The sequence below is a fragment of the Triticum aestivum genome, chromosome 7A (assembly GCF_018294505.1).
Source record: "Triticum aestivum cultivar Chinese Spring chromosome 7A, IWGSC CS RefSeq v2.1, whole genome shotgun sequence".
NCBI classification, from domain to species: Eukaryota; Viridiplantae; Streptophyta; class Magnoliopsida; order Poales; family Poaceae; genus Triticum; species Triticum aestivum.
Genome location: NC_057812.1, coordinates 685021373 through 685028118, shown reverse-complemented (window position 1 = coordinate 685028118; position 6746 = coordinate 685021373). Strand labels below are relative to the sequence as shown.

The window sequence follows — 6746 nt, the reverse complement described above, 5'->3', positions numbered from 1 at the left end:
CTTTACTGGTGCTGCTGTTCCTGTGTCTGTGCTGTGATTTAATGATTGGATGTGAACTTGAATGGTGGAGAACATTTTCTTCCCAATAGGTGGTAGAGATTTTTTTATCTGAAAAGAAACAGTAATTTCGCGAAGTCATCAAACTTGGTGATTTAGCTCTGGCTATATATACTCGTCAAAATCAAGTGATTTAAACCTGATTTTGCTTGCTTTTTTTTTGAGCATCAGTACAGACACAAACGCTCATATACACGCGCATACACTCACCCCTATGAACGCAACTCACCCCTATGAACGCACACACGCACACCCTACCCCTATGAGCACCTCCGAGAGACTGAGCCGGCATATCATCTTCAGATTTACGAAGTCGCCCTAGGCGCCTCGTCGTCGATGGGAACGTCTCCTCCCACTAAAAGCACATCGCCAGAAATCCTGAAATAAATTCAGGAATAATGCGAGCATCAGGATTTGAACCCTGGTGGGTTGGGGTAGGGTGTGATGTTGAATTTGTTTTGTTAACGAGTCATATTATGAGCGTACATTACTGCTCGATTAAATTTCAGGAGATGGTGATTGGTGAAACACCGGAACGCTACCGGCGATGGCTGCTAAGCTAAAAGTGGAATCATTTAGGCGGCATTAAGAATCTGATAAAGTCAAAAATTTATGGGATGATGATGCTGAAGTATATTGCTGGGTATGCATTGCTCATGATCTCGTGGAGAACAGCAAACTGAGATCGTCCTGCACTGACGAGTAAATTGCACGAAACCACCAGTTTGAAGGTTAGGTTTGCGAAAAACACTATAATTTTTTTTTTTTGCAGAAAACATCATGTCTACGGTAATCTTTTTGCAAATAACACTGATCGGCGGATTAGGCTCGTTTGAGCACGTTTATGACAGGTGGGTCACGTTTTTTGCTTACGTGGCATCACATTTCGTGCCAATGGGTTTTAATCTAAATTCACAAAGTAGTCCCTAGAAATTTATGTATACACCCATGAATCAAAATGCAAAATCACAATCAGCCCCCCACGTGCATAAAACCAGTAGCACAGCGGCCATGGGCTCTCGTCGCTGGCTGGGGCGGCGCCCATGGAGGTTGGGGCGGCTTGGTGCTGGGGCGAGCTCGATTTGGATGGATTGGGGCGAGCCCGATTTGGATCTTGGGGCGACCAGGATGAGCTCCAGCATGTGCACGTCGCCCCGCTGTCGCCGTAGTCGGGGCGCCCGCCGAAGGGCCGTGTGGGCAGCCGGGGGTACTGCAACAGCACGACAACGACGTGGTCAAAGGTGCCGTCATGGGGCACGTCGAGGTGTTGTTGCCGTCGTCGGGGCGCCCGCGAAGGGCCACGCTGGCGGCTAGGGAACCAGGTATGGCTGGTGCCGCCGCCGTCGAAGGGCCTTGGGCACCGGCTGCAGGGTTGCGCCTTGCACTCCGGCTGCGGGTTGAGGGTCCGGGTGCAGGTCGAGGCTCCGGGTGCGCCTTGCGCTCTGGCTGCAGGTCGAATTGGATGTCACCGGATCTGCTGTGGGGTGCGGAGGTGGAAGCGGATGTCGCCGGATCCGGTGTGGGGCGCGACGGTGGAGCCGGTGAACCTGTGGTGGCGCGGCGGGATCCCGGGCCGCGGTGGTGGGCGGCAGGGAGTGCGGGCGGCAGGCGGCGGCGGTTTAATTTTTACAGAGAGGGGAGAGAGATGGAGAAGAAGAGAGGGGTGCATGTGTAAAATTTATGCCATGTAGGTAAAAAATGGGTCCCATCTGTCATAACCCCAGTTAACAGAGCCAAATCCGCCGATCAGTGTTTTTTGCAAAAACATTACCGCAGACATGATGTTTTCTGCAAAAAAAAATGTATTATAGTGTTTTTTATAAATCTAACCTTTAAACTGGTGGTTTTGTGCAATTTACTCTGCACTGACTGACACTTACATGTAAGTAGATTATCCCGCCCAGATCATGCGTGTACTACTTACTACTCAGCCGCGAAGGTCGGTAAGCACGTAGTAACGGCACTGACACTGAAGGCTCTGAATGAAGTCCAAAGCAAGAGATGACTCAATTTGACATGCGTGTTTCGGTTGAGACCCGACCAGGTGACGGCTGCCTGGTGGACGTCGGCGTTGATCCCGAGGGCCTTCCACACGGCGGCCAACGTCCTGACCTCGGTGTCGCAGCAGCCCTTGTCGATGTCGCACTTGTCCTCTACCATGGCCTCCACAGCGCGTCTGCCAGGGCGGCCCCTGATATTGATCATCTTGCCGCACCAGCCAGCGTACCACCGCGAGGCAACCGACGTCAGGAGGAGGCGAGGGCCGAGCTCCGTGTTGAGGATGGAGACGCGAGCGTCGCGGTTGTCCTGGCACAGCCGGCGGAGTTCGAGCCAAATATCGTGAGCGGAGGCGCCATCGGTCACCACAAGGTCGAACAGCTCGGTGGAGATACGGGTGTACTGTGTACATTCACTGAATGATGGCGAGATCATCCTTGAGCCATCGAGGATTGTGTGCCGCTGGTGGTGTGTCGCCGGTGATGTGATGTAGGAGGGAGCAGCGGCCAAGATGGATCTCGAAGAGGTGCCGCCAATAATAGTAGTTGTGGCTATGGAGATATGGGGATGAACGGGGTAGTGTCGGTGATCGTATCACTAAAGGAGAGGGAGGAGGGAATGGTGTGAGAGTTGGCTGGGCGGCGGGCGGAGAAGGAGGTGTTGGCTGGCCGCCGGAGATGAGAAGGGTTGGTTGTTCGCCTGGTTCGTCATGGCGATCGTGGAAGTGCGGAAGTGGATTGACTGTTTAGTGTGTCATCACAAAGTACATATAGGGGCGTCGGGTGCAACCACGGGAGGAACGTGGGGGCGACCGTGAGCCAATCGTGCAAGTACAGGAGTGTGCCAAGTCCAATCTCCATTTGTCGAAGCCTCTCAAGAACATCAGCGCCGGGGTGCCGTGGAAATGCTTTTGGTGAAATGAAATTTACTTTAAATATCAGACAAGTGCGATTATATGGTCGTGTGATGGCAATACAAAAACCACAGGTGCCAAATAAACTCCCACATGGACATGCAAAAACATCGAAAACACGTGACTTTTGAGCACACAAGTGGTCGAGTTCACCCTCGCAAAAAAAAATTGCCTGAAAAAACACACTCAGAAAAGACGATAAGGCGATCCATTGCGGAAAAAGGAACGAATGATAACGAAGAAACCACGATTCATTGCGACCATTGTCTCCCAACTCCGAACGGAATAAAAGCGGTTCCCATACATCACTGCTCTCAGACTGACTGAGCAGCACATAAACTTGTCTTGCAGTTCACCAACATTATTAGAAGGAAAGAGTTGTCAAGTCTTCTCTAATCCACACCCGAAATGAAAACCACTGATTGCGCTGAGTACGATACGACTATCACCTCTTACGTTTGATTTTTTGTTTAAAAGGACCACATACGCTATCATATTGGTAGAAAGGACCACTCGCAGACCATATTAACAAAAAAGACCACATACGTCGTGGCGGTAGGTCTGGCAGCCAACACGTGGCACCTGCCGCCACATGTGGAGGCGGCAGCTCGGCTCCAACAGATTTCCGTCCGATGTAGCGACTCGCAACAGGATAGGAAGAGGTGGCGGGCAGCTCCTACAGCGCGACAGCCCGTGCAGCAGCACGATGCGACGGCCCCACGCGAAGCAGTCAAAAAAGCAACTCGGCCGCTTCCAAGTTTGTGCGCCGCTGCTTGCACCCGATCCGGTACTGCCTTGCTCTTTCATTCTCGCTCCCCAAGTCTGAGGCAAATTCGGAGCATGTTGGTTCCTTCGTTGCAAAGTTTTTTCACACACATACTAGTATTTACTGTATTTGTTTCTGCTGTAGGCTGTAGCACGTGGCTTGACCAGGACTAGCAGTACTAGTAGTAGGTAAATAATAAAACAGGTCAAAACTTGGATAGGAAAGTAGGAATTAGCGCCACTGTACTACAACAACAAAAAGGAGCTGCCGCCATAGGGATGGGCCGAAAACCTGTTGCAGCTGAGCTGCCGCCTGAGGTTGTGGCGGCAGGTCTGGCCGCCACTGGCCGTGCCGGCAGGTGCCACGTGTCGGCTGCCAGACCTGCCGCCACGGTGTACATGGTCTTTTTTGTCAATACAGTTTGGAGGTGGTCTTTTCTGTCAATACAAAAGCGTGTGTGGTTTTTTGTGACAAAAAATCCTTACGTTTCGCCTTGCACTGCTTGAGGATGTTCTCTTTGTTGTTCATCTCCACTAGCGCAGTGGTCACAGCCTTGTAAACCTCTTTACCCAGCTCCTCCTTCAACTCCACCAGCTTCTCGTCACCCTCGTCGATGATTTGCTGGGGACATCACACAGACACATCACAATATCATTGCATTGCATTATGTACTTGTCAGCAAGTGTCTAAGACAAGAAGGCAACAGGATAAGAATCACTCGATTGATCGTTGGTACCTAAGGCTTTTCACCTGTGGTCGCTATCTTGAAAGGGTGCCAGTTAGCATCCCTCAGATTGTCTTGCCACATGGAGCATAATTCCAGAGCTTTAGCATCCGCCTCCGCGCCGTACTTTGGCTTGCAAGCTTCAACAAACGGCTTCTCATCCACTTGACCCATCCTCCTGATTCCAATGTTGCTACCAGGGCCCAACGGATCCACCGAGCCCTGTAAACCAACAAGCTCAAGTTTTATTTCATCATTGGTCATCCTTTCCTTGATAGTCGGAGCTTGATTTAGCTCTTCAAGGTCTTCCGCCGCGTCGATTCTATCCTGTAGATCCTTATTCAGCTCTTCAGTACGTTTCTTCCCATCGACGCCCTCTCCCTCCATGTGCTTCACCACCCCCAGTTTGCCTCTAAGCTGTTGAATTTCCAGCTCCAGCCGATGCTTCTCATCAAGCTGCTTCTCTAACTGCAAGGTTTCGATCAGAGCGACTTCCTTCTCTTTCTGGAAGGTATTTGACATGTCAGGGTAAATTTCTAGATTCTGGAATGAAAACTCTCAAGACATTTAAATGACACCAACAATTGGAAGGGTAGGAGTGCATACTTCGTATTTCTCAACAAGAATCCGCACACTTTCATTGGCTTTTTCTTGCTCAATTCTGGCCATGTCGAGGGAGTCGTCTTGACCATCATTCTGAAGATTTAATTAGTTCAGCAGTACCGAGAACAATATCAGCACAAGCATGCAAAAATGCTATTGCGAGAACAGAGACAAAATTTAGACCAAGAAAGCTATTCGCTTGATTCCGATATAAATGAGGCATTTTATAGTAAACAATAATATAAACCAAAGGGTGAGTAAATTTCATACCTTCGTCCTCTCATTCTCCAGTTTTCTTCTCTCCATGTCAGTTTGAGCAACTATTTCACTTAATTGCTTGGATCTCCTTTTGATGTTGTTCGCTTTCTCATCCAACTGCTTTCTCAGCTGATCAGTCTCATGAAAAAAATTCAATGAATGTTCACGGGCAGTTGACTGCACCTTTCCCATTTCTGTAGAAAAAACAAATAAAACATGATACGGTAGACATGATCATATTTGCAATGCAAATGAGTGTACCATTCATACAGCAATCGCACGAGACTTTGGGGGGTGGGGGGTACCTTCGTTGTAGCGTTGGTTCAGCGAGTCGCTATCTTCCATGGCCCTTTGAAGAGCGAGATCCATCTGATTACACTTGCACTTAAGTTCCGTTAAGTACTTGCTCTTAGCACTAATCTGGCTCGTCAAACGAGCTATGAGAGTGTCAGTCTTGCGGGACATCTCCTGTTGCACTTCAGCCACTGTCTTCAGATCACCACTTGCCAACTGGATCATCGGCTCTGTAATCCTCCTCTTTTGCCAGCCAAGCAAACATGTACTTCTCACATTTATTTGCCTCCCAATCCGTTTTACCCAGATGATGTGATTTGTGGTAGTTGTGGAATCCCAAGGCATCCTTGAACCCGATCCAATCCTTTTTGAAACGGACTATTGCAAAGCCAGTGTACACGCCGTCAGGACAATGCACAGCATCAAAACGTATGGGTTTGAAACCAGCTAATTGTTGCATTATAATGGCTCCACCTCTCTGTGTTTCCTCTACTGGAACATTGGCAAGGATGCCCATCCAGGGCCAAACAAACAGCTCCTGATCTTGCAGAGGCCTTGGAGGATTCATTAGCGCCTCGGCTTGTCGCGGCGGCAATGAGCCTGCTGCATCAGCATGGTCCGTCTTGAGATGATTGGCCAATGCCAGATGGTTTGCCTTCACTTCGGCAGCATGGTTGGATGCGCCCACACCAATTGCATGCTGAAGCAGCTCATTGTAACGGCAGTCCTCCTTCCCGGGGCAGAACGGGCATCTAAACCTGTCGGCGCCGAACCTCGCCACAAGCCTGCCAGACTTGAGGTCCGTGTATGCCTTGTCAGCATAGTCATGGATATCAATATCACTTCCCCGCAAAACAAAAGGATATCAATATCACTTAGCTCTGACGACTCGTCTGAACTGCACTCCATAGGAGACCTGAAAAATAAGGAATAATCAGCTAGAAAAATTGCACCAAGCAGTAAGACAGTGGAGTGACAGTAGAACAAAACACATACTGATGTTTACGCAAAGCAACTAACTAGCCAAGAAACAATATGCAGTTAACACACTGATGTTATGTAACCAATTCACAACAAGAAGACGAGCAATGTTATCCAAAAGTAGTGGCTACTCTCGGGTGTACTACACCGAC

At 49.4% G+C, this 6746-nt stretch overlaps 1 pseudogene; it reads right to left on the bottom strand.

Annotated features, from left to right (window-relative positions):
• Positions 1 to 1029: 1029 nt before the first annotated feature.
• LOC123153733 (factor of DNA methylation 1-like) lies at positions 1030 to 6522 on the bottom strand (annotated as a pseudogene).
• Between the last annotated feature and the right edge of the window lie 224 nt (positions 6523 to 6746).